At 35.4% G+C, this 15,606-nt stretch overlaps 1 long non-coding RNA gene across 9 annotated transcripts in view; it reads right to left on the bottom strand.

The window, feature by feature from the left end:
* The window catches only part of LOC107053383, a 322,875-nt gene that overhangs the window by 116,754 nt on the left and 190,515 nt on the right, over positions 1-15,606 (bottom strand). For all 9 annotated transcript variants that reach the window (XR_005860129.1, XR_005860128.1, XR_005860130.1 and 6 more), the window contains exon 3: positions 7,054-7,151. This is a non-coding gene — a long non-coding RNA (uncharacterized LOC107053383). The remainder of the gene's footprint in view (positions 1-7,053; positions 7,152-15,606) is intronic.

The following is a 15,606-nucleotide window of genomic DNA, read 5'->3' as shown; positions in this document are numbered from 1 at the left end:
TAAAGCCCTTAGTTCCCTAGACTAAATCTGTGCCGCTCTCTGCCCTGGTTTCTCAATGCTATCTCATTGCAACAGCTCACATTGAAAGCATGCTATTCCCACACCCACCTACACAGCTCTTGGGATAAGAACTGCACCATTGATACAGTTTATATTCTTTTCCATAGTTTCCCACCAGCATGTTGCTAACAATTTCCTGGGCTTTATCAAAAAAAAAAAAAAAAAAAAAAAAAAAAAAAAGGAAAAAGAGGAAAAAAGCTTTTGAAAAGTGGAAACAAAGAATCAGACTCCATTGTTGGTCTACTTTCACTGCCATAATCTGTGTTTTCCATCATCCTACATGTAGAGACTACAAACATCACCTAATACAGATACTCCAATCAACAATTTGTTTGGACAGTTATTGTTTGGTATCTCTAATCTTTCTTCCTAGTGTACATGGATTTCAAATAATCTTTTTTGTTTCCTTTCAGCAGCCTGAATTGAGTTGAACGCCACCCCCCTGCCTCCCCAAAAACCCTCTTCCTTTGCCTGTCAGCATGACAAACAACTGAGTCAGTTTCAAACTTTGGACTTGATTCATGCAAGCAAAACATACAGATCACATGAGTTAGCTACGGAAATTACTCAGAAACAAAGTGTGGAGCATGCCACTTTGATTAAGTATACAACTGGGATTCCTTACTTCTCAGCATGAGGCTTTTCCTCTGAGTAAAGCTAAGGTCTTTACAACCACATAAGAAAAATGCTGGTAAATGGAAAGCAAAAAAACCAGCAACAAAGCAACAACAACAACAAACAAAAACAAAAAAGACAAAAAATGGTGATCTACTGCAGAAAATGATCTTTAAAAAGTAAAAATAAATAAAAATAAAAATAGGAGGTCCACTCATTTTATTTTATTTTATTTTATTTTTAAATAAGAAAAGACCTCCTATTAAAAGTAAGGTTACCTCAGGGAATATTTTGTGGTTCAGTTATCCTTTACAAACCTTAATTTATTTTATTATTCAATGCATTGGACGCACTTAGAACCAAAGTGCTATAAAGCAATAATAACATGCACACTAGTCCTTTAGGAAACAGTAACCCTTCTTCCAAAAAGTAGTTGTAGGTAATGTGTTTAAAACTAGGGATTCTTTAGTTCTGTTCCTGAGACTGACACTGGCATGCTATGTAAACATACCAGAGCAATCCTACATTTCATCATCTATAAGCCATCCAATAATACATAACAACTTACTTAAACATGTCTTTTGAAGGCTATTTAATAATCTCGCTTTATTTTTATTTTAAAATTTTGACCTAAAAATATTAAATGCTAGATTTTTCAAACAGCACTGGAATTTGTGAATATAGGAATTCTAATACAATTAATGTTCTTTACTTTCTTTGGCAATTTAGACAAATCTTCCTCAGAAAATTGTTTGGACAGAAAGACAGAATAAAATAAAAACTGTCTTTCTAGACATTATTGTCTATTATTATTAGACATTATGACCTAGTTTTGTCATAATTTTTGTGTGGTTTTCCACTGGAATATAGAGGTGAGCCCTACCAGCTTGAGCACAGGAATAACATATGAACTGTGGCTTGTTCACAACTTCTTAAACTATTTGCTGATTAGCATCAATGCTATTTAGCCGTCATTGAAGCTAGGGAGTCAAATTAGATCTTTCTGCTCGGAGGTATGAAACAACCAGGGGAAGATGCTTAAGCTTTCACTGCCATCTCATTAGTTTTGACTACTCTCCTTGATATCATTCAGATTTTGAAGGAAAGCCATAATACATCAGCAGTTCAAATGGAACCATTGTCTAAAGGGAATGAGAGATAGGTTGAAAGCAGGTAAGATAGAAAATGAAGTCTCAGTAGCTTTTACACTATTACAAGTTAAAATTCAAGAAAGACAAGGGGGAATGAAAATGGCTCAGATGTAACTATGCTTTCCATGGACTGTTTTCAGCACACAGAACAAAGAGTGATAAAAAAAAAGTTTGTTTCCTGTGTTTCAGGCTGGTATGGGAGTATGGGAAGAGTGATGTGGTTACTAAGCTCCATCAAATTTAAAAATCCTGCAAACTTTGGCAGAATATCACACTTGAAAGCCTGGAAAATTATCAAACATTTCAAAATTTATATTTCCACATACCCATAAAGTTAGAATTATTCTGAAAAGCACCCAGCATTTGCCACTATCGTCTTGAAGTGTTGTTCTGAACGTTCTTCCACTGAATGTTACAGTGCATTTTACTGATATATTTTTAGAAACTTGAGCTGACTGGGCCAAACAAGCTTAGTCCATGTAAATAAAAATCCATGCTTGGCATTACTTTGATAAAATTTAGTTCCAGTTCAGATTTGGCAGTGATTTTACTTATAAACGCCTCGTATTTCTCTGTCAGAGAAACTGTACATGCTAGGGCATGTGAGGAAAGGCAAAATGGCATGTTTGGCAGGTCACAGAATGGGTATGCACATACATGTGCTAAACCATATGGTCGAGGATGACTGTGAGCACGTGTATGTGCACGTATGTGTGTAAAATCAAGTGACAAGGGAGGACATGTGGTGTAAGGCTACTGGAAAACAAACAGGCTTCGTTCAGTGTGCATCCTACCGAGATATCTGTCAGAGCAGCAGAGCACTGCCACCTGGGTCTTTCTGCTAGGACTTATGTGTCACGTGTTCCTAACTAGCCCTGACACACATATTCTGCGGATACACAGGAATCAACAGGTTTTTCAGGCATTGTACATGAGATTGATGCTAAAAGGAGGACTGCCAGAGAGCGGGACAACTGAGTCTCACACTAGAAGCATGGGATCTGGTATGCCTGGTGTCTGCTGAATGCTGAACTGGTGTTAACAACTTCTGCCCAGTTGAATTCACTTCTCTAAAAATTCTACTCACACATTTCTGTGTCATCTTCCTGTACTTTCTGCTCTATCTGTGAAACTAAGTTCAGTTTCTGTGCTTTCTCTGATGCTGCACACTTTCTGTTTGGTAGGATTTTTATGTGGAATCCATCTCTTCAGTGCTTAACGATCCTTCCCCAGCTCAAAACACAACATTCAGCTCGAATGTACTTTTTGTTAATTCCGTCCATCACACATACTAAATGAAGCTTCCTCTTTTCAGAGAAAATTGCTTTCCTTCCAACAATGCATAAAATAATGTCAGAAAAGACACTGTTTTAGACAGAACTTGTAACAAACATTTCTGTAAACTTAACCTCTGCGAGCTGCAATTTGAAAAACGGCAAAGGCTTGTTCATTACTGAACAAATATTTTTAATATTCAAGTGAACATGAATAATGAGAAACAAGCAAATCACACTAAATAATTGATGCTGCTAAAAACACTGTGCCATACTTAACAATTATATTATATATAATAATTTAAAAAAATCAGATTAAAAAATCTTCAGAGCGCTTCAAAGTAGAAAATCAAAGACTAGGTTGGGTATACAATATAAACATATTTAAAAGCTAGGTGAAGCTTAGTGTAAAGAAATACAGCTGAATGCAAAGTTCAGCTCTTGCAATCAAAAATGCTGAACAAAATGTGCATTAAAGTTCCTGCAGCAAAGGTGACATGTGGCAAGACTATAGTTTTACAGCTGCTACTCTATCAGCAAGCATATTCCAGAAATTATAGCAGCATACTGCCCAGTTTCCATTAAGTTGATATCCTTTGTCAGTCCTGAAGTTGGTACAACACATACCCTGACATTCAGGGCAAAGACACTTGCCACTTCTTTACTCATTGCCTACATTTTCACAAGTAGACATATCAACCCCACAGAATCTATTCTTAATTACACAAAAGAGGTATGGCTTAAGGCAGCAATCTGAGATTGCCTGGATTTCACATAAAGCTGATATGCAAAAGGATACTGCTAAAGTTGCCCGGATGGGCAACTCAGAGAGGAAGAAGAAGAAATAATCAGAACTCAAGTAATACTTAGAGAACAGATTTCTTTGCAACATATGAAGCTGTATAGGAAGAATAATAATAGGTGAAGCTCTATATTACTGAACTAAAATAATTTCTGATATAAAGCTCACTCACCTGATGACATCCTTAGGCCACTTTTGTATAATACTGTAGCATAAAATAAGATATCTTTATAGAAAAGGAAGAGAAAGAGTAGGGTAGAACTACACCTGGTTGTTCAGCTTTTATACGTTGGTACCCCTTTTGTCACTACAGTTACAAATGACATGTGGGTTTCATTAGTGATTGAGGAGATGTATTATTAACCTAAGGACAGTTTTTCAGGTAAGTTCAGAAGGCTTCAAATTGTTCATCAACAGAGTTTAGAGGTATTTGGAAAGGAAATACATTTCTTCTCCACCTCCAGATAATCACTGTAGCATATGCTAAATATAATAGTCACTACATAAAGCCCAAAAAGTTAGGTTCAGACTCAAGTACAAAATAACTGAATTATTATTATTATTATTATTATTTTGCCATTCTCCAACTCATTACATGAATACCTGAGTGACTGCATGGATGCTTCATGAGTAACAAGTGATCAAAATGAATTCCTCTGGTTTGACATTTTTACCATGCTTACTTTGAACCAGCATTTTCCAGAAAGATCTGATGTCAGGAAAGGAGATGCTTAGCCCCTGATCATAGAGGTGGAACCATTGTTCACAGTTCTATCTAGTGTATTTTAAACTTCTTGTGACTTTCTTCAACTAGCTAGCTCAGTTTCAGTAGAAAGACACCAGCCATTGCATTTATAGCAACTGAAATGGATGGATTGAGCACAGCCTTTTCAAGATATACTACATCCTCAGCTCAAAGCCACTGCTATTCACTTTGATGCTTCACAAGTCTCCTTAACCAGTTGCCCTCATCTTTTATTCCCTCCCCATTTACTTCATTTTCAGGAAATTCCTATGCCCTAGACTACAGCAGTAGAAGGCAATTGAAAATGGGAGCGGTATTAGTTCATTTTATGAAGAGATTTTTCTCACCACTGAAGGAGTGGGAATGGCTAAAATACTATCATACTAGGTTTATGCTACATAATTATACATTAATTTATAGTGTTCTTAATCCAAAGAAGAGTTACAAGATTGGGAATGACAACCTATGCTTCATTAATCTTAAGCATTCTGTGCTTAAAAAGGCAAATTTAAAACAACAACACTTTTTTGAGCTGAATACTTTAACAGACTCCAAGAAGATAAAATATTAGCAAGGTGAAAACTATTTATGTCTAGTTGCAAAAGCTATAGTAGGTTATGCAATTCTATACACAGGAGGAATTTAAAAATTAAAAGACATTGGTATTTGTTACTGTCATAATGCTGTTGAACTATCCAGCATTTAAATTAATAATTTAAATGTTTGCCTAATGAACTGGACTTGATTACATTAGGGCATTCTCAATTAATTCTGACAGATCATCTCCTGAATTAGAATACAGAACCAAAATGGTTTATGGATTTCTGGTCAAAGTGTTTACTGCATGAATTTATCTTCAACAATTTAAAATAGCCCTGTTCTAAAGCAAAACTTCTTAATAAGCAATGAATGAAAAACATAGCAAAAAAAAAAAAAAAGGGGGGAAAAAAAGAGTAATCACAGAAAATGCCCCTCTTTACCATCACATGAGCTGCAAACTGGTAGGAAAAGTAAATGACAATAAGAAATGACAAGTAGTGGAAGAGACATGCTACCTCTGGCAGCTATTAAAATCGAGTTAAGAGGTTAGAATTGACTGATATATAAACCTCTATAAAATCATACAGGAAGATAATTGGAAGCTAGGAAAAATAAAAAGAAATAAACCATAAACATCAGTCACGTTACCAAGAAATCACTATACAGTTTTGTTTAAAACCAATTACACAGTACAACAAACTGAACCTTAGAACTACATCTAAATCTTTATTATTTTATTTAGCTCGTTCAATCTGAGAAGACCAATCTAATTACATTAGTGTTAGGAATGAAGAAGCTTGTGACACCATAGTAGCTAGGAGGGCTAGCTAGTATTGATCTTTAAGAAAAATATTTTTAAAATGATTCTCCAACTATTTTAGATTCAGGAAGGGTAGTAGGACATATTTATGCAAAACTGAACAACACATAGAGAAAATAATTGCATTAAGAGATGTCAACTGCATCACTACTTTTAACAGTGCCTTTTTCCCAAGCTTGTATTTTTGTGTGTGTGTGTTTTTCAGAGCAAACAACATTCTTACACTTCTGCCAGATGTTCAGGAACTTATGCTACTGCTCACATTAAGCCAAAAAGTTGAGCCCTTATTACAAGGAAAAAGATCATATCACAGTCTTATCCTTTGTGAACTTTTAGGAGAAAGGGAAAAATGGTGCTAATATTGAGCCACAGCTGTCTTTCCACTACCAGACAAGCAGCCATGAATTTGCATACGTATCTAAAAACTGAGATTGCGTAGGGAGGTGGGGAAGTGTGCTGGAGAACTTTCTGTTCAAGAACATGCCACCTCCTACTCACATTTTTTTGTATCATTCATCATTCCCAGCTCTAAGCTACTTGTGGGTTTGCAAAAAGAAAGCTTTTCTCATCATTATTAATTTTTCTAGATATTCTTAACAAAGAATTCAGTCAGAGTGCTTCTTTGTCAATAGCATGCTATTAATCTGGATAACTATAATTCAGGATCTGCTAGACTAGCAATGGCTACTCACATATTTCACTACTTGGAGGCACACTTATCTCCATTTCATGGAGATAGTTTAGGCCAAATTCAGCTCTGATTAAGTTCTATCTCACCAGGTGACCTGACACATGGTGCCTTATCTTTAGCAAGCAAGCAAAGTAAAGAGGCAGTGAGAGAGTATTTGGGTATTCAAAATTTCAGAGATTTCTACACGTGTCAAAGCAGAAGAATTTCAAAGCATAAAAGGTGCAAAACATTTGTGACTTGCATTAGACTAATTCAGAACTTTTAGCCTCTAGGCAGTCCCTTACCATTACTGGGATGTTCTCACACTTTAACTCTTTATGTTTGTTTATTTGTGCATGGGCAAATTAAGTCATACCTTGACTTCAAGTCCAGTCTGCAGCAGATGTTCTGCTAATGTTCACTGACACTGCAAGCACAATTCACATGTCCTGAAGAGCTTTTATCTGCAGTTATCTGTACAAGCAGAAAGGTGTAGTCAGGTTAACAATAAAGATAATCAAAATTACTTTTCCTAATTTAATTTATTTACATTAATCTATTAAAAACACATATAATCAATTGTGACATTTTTTCTTGAAAGAACAACAACACATCATTTTAAAGAGCACTGACTTTTTTCATCGGCTATCTTGTATAATTTATATTTCAATATTACAGATATTCTTTGACTTGCAGCCCAATTCAGTACCAGGGTATTTTTGAAACTCCTCCTAATGACCTAAGAAAGACTGGAATTTTTCAATACCAATTTGTTTTTACTTATACAAAATGAGAAGAAAAAAAAACAAAAAACAAACAAACAAAAAACCAACCATAGGGAGCAATGCTTCAGCTAGTGGTTTCGTTTTTAAATCAAGAGCTGTTTGTGAATGAAAAAATTGTAGTTGACATTGGGTGTTATACACTGTCTTTTAATTTTCTCCTCAAGTAACTTATAGAAATTTGGAGATGCAAACTCCTAGATACTTAAAAAAAAGAATAACTTTCAGTTTTTAAGAATTGCTAAAATATATTCACAGCAAGAACAGTCATTCAAAGATCCATAATGAAGAAACATTGATGGTAAAATCATATGAATAGAAACTATCTCATTGATAGATAACATCATACTTTTAGGAAAAAGGGAGAAAATCAAGTTTAATTGGACAACAAGAATCAAGTGTTTCTAAAGTCTAAGAAAAGCCATAAACAGCAACATACAAAATGGAAAATCCAAATAATTTTATGGAGAACTTTGCTCAGCATGGCTGGAAACTCATCACAGAGATGTTCACCATTTGGTTTGCAAGAGGACAATGCAATATTTGTTGCATCACACACAGCAAAAAGAGTATCAAGGAATAAGACATCCACACATGCACAGCCATTAATGAATGATTTCAACCTTAAATTAGCACAATTTCATTGAGAACATTCAATTTATCAACATAAAACTAGAATGATGCAGAAGTAAATGAAGAAAGATTTCAGCCACATTTCAATAGGTTCAATGATTTCCTCTTCTTTATTTGTAAAATGAGCATTTTTAAACGAAAGCAACGTTACTTTTTAGGTTCAGCTTTAGAGTCTTTCCTTCAACAGAATACAAAATAAAGTATGTCTGTTGCTTGCAACTTTATTTCTTAAGTATGTTCCACATTTTCCTTTTTTTTTTTTTTTGTATTTTGAAAGACATGTTAAAAAATTATTGGTTTTATCAAAAAGTTACTCTTATTTTTAATTGTGCAGATAACTAGCTGATGAGTAACTAACATTGTGAGGTTACAATAATCTCATTACTACTGAGTCAATGGCAAAACTCAAGCTGACTTTAAATAAGTCAGCATTTTGCCTGTTTCTGCTGATTTACTATCTATTTGTAGCATAAAGTATTAATTCAAAGTATTAATTCAGAGTGAATTAACATTAAGTACAGCTATTTTATTTAGTTCAATGTTTTCTTACTACTCACTTATGTGAATTCTTCAGAGAGAGTTTTGTGACAAAATCATAAACAAAAAAAGAGTTGTACAGTGTCAATAGGAATTTTACTTTGTCTAGTCTGAAAGTCAAAGTCCAGCAGTGTGCATGACCAGGCTTTTCACAACACCACGTGCTAAACACCGTCCAGCTGCCCACTTCAAAACATTGGAAATTAAAATGGGAAACAAAACAAAACAAGAGCTTTTAACTACTGCCGTTTCAAAATATTTGAGATGTGAGCTGGCTGATGCCTTGCACTTCTAAAAGTCTCAGTCTCTGTATTAAGAACTCAAAGCGTGCTGCTGAGGGCTGGTGTAATTCTGAGAATAATCAACTGCTGATTGAGCACTTTCCATAGGAACCAACCAAGCTAGGTTTTCAGATAAACAAGAAACAAGAATCAATAATAAACTAGGCATTGAATGTTCTTTGATGTTTTTTTTCATCCAACTTCACGTTCTGTATACACTTAAGTTCCCATGTTTCAGGTGTACAACTAACACAAAACCGGAGCTCTGTTGTCATCTCCCAGAATCAATCTACTGAATGCACTGCCACCATGGTGCCTAAATTCTCTTCTATCCCACAGTTTTCCAGTTTCATCAACTACAGCGCTATTTGCAAAAGCCAACTCGCAAATGAAAATTAAAATACAAACAATTCAGGAAAAACTGAAATGTCTGTTTTCATCTTCTATTTGTAAACCATGTTCACTATGTTCTCCTAGTTTATAGAGCCACCTTACAGAACCAAAATTTCTCCTAAGTTCCTGCCTTCAGTTCAATCTTTCTGCGTGTGTGTGAACTTCCCTTTATATTTAGTTAGAGAAATGTACTGTACTTTTATCTTCATTGGACTTGATCATCATTTTAATTCATTTTCATAGCCCTTTGCAAAAGCTTCTTATTAGCCGTGACAATTTAGAAATTCTGCTTAACAGCTCCTTTCTGTTTGGTACATGTGTAACCCAAAAGCAACAAACTCTTGGCCATTTTTAAAGCTTATCTTAAGCATATGATGGCATTGAAACTGTGTATTGTTGTATATTCTTCACTACCCACTGCCACCTACTGCAGAATTAGGAGCAATGCAAATAGACCTACTTTCAAGAAGTTGAAGTCGAATTGTAAATATAAACTGAAATGCTTAGTGCATAATCTATGCAGATATATGCAGCCATATATATGCATTATGGACTTTTTTAGACCTGATCTGAGTAGAATAACGAATGGTTAAGCAGTGTTAGCTTAAATGTTAAAGCTAAATTTTTCTCTGAACAGGTGGCACTTTTTACCATACATAATTAGTTGTACTACTTCTAAAACATTTGTAGAAATTATAAGGTTTTGTTTTATGTTTATTTTTCAATTAAAGAAAAAACCTTTGAAGCCGTCACCCTTCCTGTGCTTCTTTAGAGTTTAATGCATTTGATCTCTAAAATGCAATTGCAAATTTGAAACTACCCCAGCTGAGATAGAAGGCTTTGTACGGCTGCTCAGCCATGTCTTTTCATCAGCTGAACTACTTTCTAGGAATTAACGTCAAATAGTGCAGGTTACTTTAACCCTGCATACATGCAATTTTAGGTTTATTTTATATAGTCCAAGAAAACAAAACCAGATTTGCTGGGAGTTAGGCAGCAATTTAAAATGCATTTTTAGTTTGTCAATATTCCAACTTTAAGCTTTCTGAACTATAGCAATGAAATTAGCATATTTGTCTATGGTAATAATGCAAGCTTATTTCTCTTGTAAAAATTTGTCAAGAAAAAAATGATTTAAATTGTAAATTTAAATGTTGTGGCAAAATGGATCTCCCTTGCCTTCAAAGCTACAAGCTGTATTATACCCAATCTTTATTTTTTACTCTTCAAAAACATGACAAATTATTCCATTTCCAAGTCACTATTCTTCTTCCTGAGGTGTATTCTTCCAGATAAAAAGACACAAAAAAGCCCTTCTTTTTCTGGGCTCCATGCTGGAATACATAGCAATTCTGACTTTCTGTAAATGGTTTTGTTTTTAACTGCTTCTGCAGCACAGGAATTTAAAAGGAGATTTTATCTTGCATATTTAATAAAATGATATATCAATAACAGCCTGCGTTGAAAAGGACCTCATAGATCATCTAGTTTCAACCCCCCTGCTATGTTCAGGGTCACCAACCACCAGATCAGGCTGCCCAGAGCTGCATCCAGCCTGGCCTTGAATGCCTCCAGGGATGGGGCATCCACAGCCTCCTTGGGCAACCTGTTCCAGTGTGTTACCACCCTCTGTGAAAAGTTTCCTCCTAATCTCTAACCCAAACCCTTGTCCTATCACTATCCACCCTCGTAAACAGCTGTTCCCCCTCCTGTTTATATGCTCCCTTCAAGCCCTGGAAGGCTACAATGAGGTCTCCCCAGAGCCTTCTCTTCTCCAAGTTAAACAAGCCCAGTTACCAGCCCTCTGATCATCTTAGTGGCCCTTCTCTGGACCTGCTCCAAGAGCTGCATGTCCTTCTTGTACTGGGAGCCCCAGGCCTGGATGCAGTACTCCATATGGGGCCTCATGAGAGCTGAGTAGAGGGGGACAATCACCTCCCTGTTCCTGCTGGCCACCCCTTTTACTGCTCAAATGTAACACTATTACAGTCAACCACATAAAGACAACATGTATTAAAGCTGTTTCTTGTATGTAATGACTATATGACTACATGACTACATCACCAGTATCTCAGGTAAGAAACAGCCATCAATCAGTGCCTCTAATGCACAAAACTATAATATGTTTCTAAAACATTCCTTAATATAAAAGATAAGCTGTTTCCTTACCTAATATACTAGTCTTTCAACAATGCTTGAAAGGATGAAAAATGATATGTTACAAATATTATTTTTAAGTGTTCTTCAATATTTTTTTTTATGGCTATAGACACCTACAAGTTAAAAACTAAATAATAAAACCATCTCCTATATTAGAAATTTTAAAACCATCATCTGTTGATTGCAGATTTTTCTTGGAGTTTTTGTGTGGACAGAAAAAGAAGGAAAGAAATCATTTGCATGGTAACATGAGACTACAGCTTAAACTATCATGGTTTTCAGTATTTTGTGAGTATACAATTTGGATTAAAGAGGTTATTTTGAGCATACATATTTCTTCTATTTAACAAAGCAGAACTAGCAAAGACAGTTCAGTTCATTTGAGCAATGTTAAGACTACCCTAACTTGGAAGAAACAAGAACATGTACGCTAAAGCTCAGTCCCATTGAGCTCAATGAAAATTTTACTCTTAACATCAAAGAAATCAGGATTTGGTCTTTACATCAACATTCACCCTTATACTTTAGCTTTCCCACTGGACTTTGGCCTGCTAAATGCTTGTGGTAACAGTATATGTCTTTGTTATCAACATACCAAAAAATTGTAAGGATCTTCCATGAAGCTGGATTATTATTTTTTTTAATGGATGCATCAAAATAGTCTTATGTGTTGTATTACTAACTTCTGTCATTTTTCATAGTTCTTCATGTGAAGCAACAAAGATCAATTATTTATCTAAATTCACAAAAATTAACGAGCAGCATTCACAGCTACACACATTTGCCATCATGAGGAGCGATGAGTCAGACCCCTTCTCTTTCTGGTGCACGCATCAACGGTAAAGGGTTATACATTCCATATAGCCACTCTTGGGGTTGCTTGTAATTCTACTGTCCTTTTTGTGAGATGTGACTAGAATGATCAGACCTCAAGATCATCTCTCCATTTTTTTCTTTCTCTTCACAGTGTTCCTGTTCCTTCAAACACATGCCCAAATCCAGGAGCCAAGACTTGGCCAGCTCCTGGAGAATTTGGCCTGTTCCTACTCTTCTAATAAGCTTTTCAATCCATCTATTTGATTATTTTATACAGCGTTGTGGTAACTAAATCACTCCCAAGATAAAACAAAATAGCTAGGATGAGGACTGTTTTTGTGGTGGAGGCAAATAGGGTAGGATACTTACCCATAAGGATGGAACTAGTTACAAAGATACTCCACATTTCCGAGGACCAAAGATGCCTTTTTGGCTGCTTACTTTCAGTAAAAGATGACAAGTAATTTTTCTTGTCCCAGTTGTTGCCACTGACTAAGCCACAGCTTTTTATTCACCCTCAATAGCCAGTTAGTGATTGTAAATAATAACTAGGGAAACTCTCAAAACCCCTTTACAACTGTGGATCATGGACTCTTCCTCCCTTTGTATTTAAATTTGCTATGGTTTCATGATTATTCACTTGCTCTTATAGCTAGCAATGAAATTTAGTCACACTTCTCCATTCAGAGTACGTCTACTTTCTATGACATACGTTTCTGCCGAGTTTGGCCACTTAGCTTATCTACTTCTTCAAACAAATTTCATTTTGGGGAGGAAAAAAAAAAGAGCAGGGAAGAAAGTCTTGTTGCATACCAGTTTGAGATTCAAATGAAATAAATTTTGAATTTACAGTAACAACAAGTCTGCAACAGTGTTTGTAACTGTCGCAGAGTTGTTTGAGGATCAAGATAATTACGGTATACAGGATAACAGAAAATATAATATGCTGGCATCCTATGTCTATTCAGCTAATCTTCATCCCTTGACAGATGTTCAAGCACAGTATTTTCATAAACTGACTTAATAGGTATAAACATCATGATAAAGAACTCAAAGTAGATGGAAGACGATTTAATTCATATTCCTTACAAAATAATCTTAAAAATACCGTAGGTCTCAAATATTTGTGGATTACACCCACAGAAGCCTTTAACTGAGTTAAAGATCTGAGTATAAATGTAGCAAAAGAAAATATTTTATGAAACAGGCCAATATAGCCTACAGTATCACCTTTAATCAGAGAACAACAATGAATTTTATCACATTTACTCTTTGATCCTTGCTTCCAAAGGCTTCAGCATTCAAATTGAATTTACCTCCTACATCATTTTGAGGACTTAATTTTGTATATGACCTCACAGGTCTGGGAATGAATTTATTGCTGTACAAGGCCAGGGCGTAGAAAAGCAACACTGTTATTTGGGAGGTGTCTACTTCACAGAACAGCAGCTGCTACTTCAGCTGATCCTTTAATGTGGAATTTCAAGGAATGGAAAACCAGGCAATTGTCAATGCCTCGCTTGTCTCCCAAACTTGTCTTGAGTACCTGTCTAGCTGAGACTTATACAGAAAGCTGCCCCGCCCTATAGAGCTTTACACTTTCTTACATGCCATTTGATGAGAAACAGAGATACTGAGTTCAGGTGAAATTGTTTGGCAAGCTTGAATTGGTTAAATTCTGTCCGGCTCCTGCAAAGCTTTGACGAAGACAAACAATAGCTTTATCAAAACTCTGTATTGGGTGCTGCTGGGTTTTTTATTGTTGTTGTTAGGTTTACTGTAAATAATATAACATTCTACAGAACAGCTACACTTTTACAAAAAATTTATTTGTACTAGAAGCCCTGTTTTGGAAGGTTTTTTTAATGCAAAATGTTCTATCAGCCCTGGCTAGTAACTTGAAATACCTAAGTATCTTATGCTTTCTCTCTGTTATTTTTTCCTCTCTCTGTAGGCAATGGTTACCTGCAACACATTATTTAAAGAGACAATGTTTTTACATATTGTTTAATAAGCCAAATGGTATTTTAAAAGCATAAGCCCGGTTCCTTGTTGACACATGCTTGCGTAAGAAACAGTGCTAAGAAAAAAAAAAAAGACTGATTACCACTTTTCTGTGTGTATTGTTAAAATTGTAGCACAGCTGTATCATTACATATACGTTCATACATTTTAATGTCTTCTGAAATTTCCCTCTGAGTTTCTACAGGCCCATGTAAGTATTGTGATAACTGTAGATCATTTTTCTTGTTGGAATACCTCAACTGGAGGCATAGCATCAGGGTAACTGAAATTAGCAGATAGCCAACTTGATTTCAAAAAAAGCAAAATGAACACAGTATTTCACACTCACGTCAAGGTCATATCATACCTCCCATACAGAATTTTCCTTATACATCAATTTCCTATAAATAATCCTCTTGATGAATTATGCTGCTTGCAATACTATGTTTCCTTCTTCCATTTCCAACTTTGTGCATAATCCTAGCCTAACTTGTGTACGATTTCTTTTTCTCTCTCTACTCTGAAGCTACCAGCATCCACTTACGCAGACTCATCTTAAAAATTTGTGTCAACCTCATGGCTAAATTTGATCAAATTCATACACAAGTCTAAAAGCCACACATGTAAGCAGTCTATAACAGTGGCATTGTTGAAATTTGTTGTCCACTACTGACAGCATCCCAGCAAGGATAATTCTCTTGCTCAAAACTAACAGATTGAGAACTGCTAAATGATTTATGTCCCTATCTTCTATTAATTTAATTGGAAAAGAAACATCAAAATAGTTTAAGATCTAAACACCTTTGGAGATCTGCAGTCAGGTTTCTGAACTGAAACAGAACCTCTTGGTTTAGTCTGAAGTAACCTTCTAAGCAACAAGCACAGGGTAAATTTCAAGAACAATTCTGAGTCGAGGGCAAGAATTAATAGATTTTAGTTACAGCCTGATTATTTTTCTACAATACAAGGAAGAATTTCTTGGGAATTATGTAGCAGAACATTTGTTCCCTCTGCTTATTATTTGCCTTCTTGAATGAGAAAAGAAAGTTTTCCATGCAGTAACTTCATAGGAGAAAAATACCTATCCTTGCTATGTCAGTGAAAACTGTTACACATAAGTTGTTTGCACACTTAAAGAAGGAGTTCAGAATCTGTGTAGTTGAAATTCAGATGCAGAATGGAGACAAAACTAGAAAAAGGGTAATTAATTTGATCATAAGAGGTAACTAAGGGCTACCAAATACTAAAAGATACAATGCAAATCGCAGAACTTCCATCTCTGCCACACTGTTGGGCATTTGATATGAATATCTTTTTACAGTT

This window comes from Gallus gallus, chromosome 5 (assembly GCF_016699485.2).
Source record: "Gallus gallus isolate bGalGal1 chromosome 5, bGalGal1.mat.broiler.GRCg7b, whole genome shotgun sequence".
NCBI lineage: Eukaryota > Metazoa > Chordata > Aves > Galliformes > Phasianidae > Gallus > Gallus gallus.
This window is presented reverse-complemented; position numbering and strand designations above follow the sequence as displayed.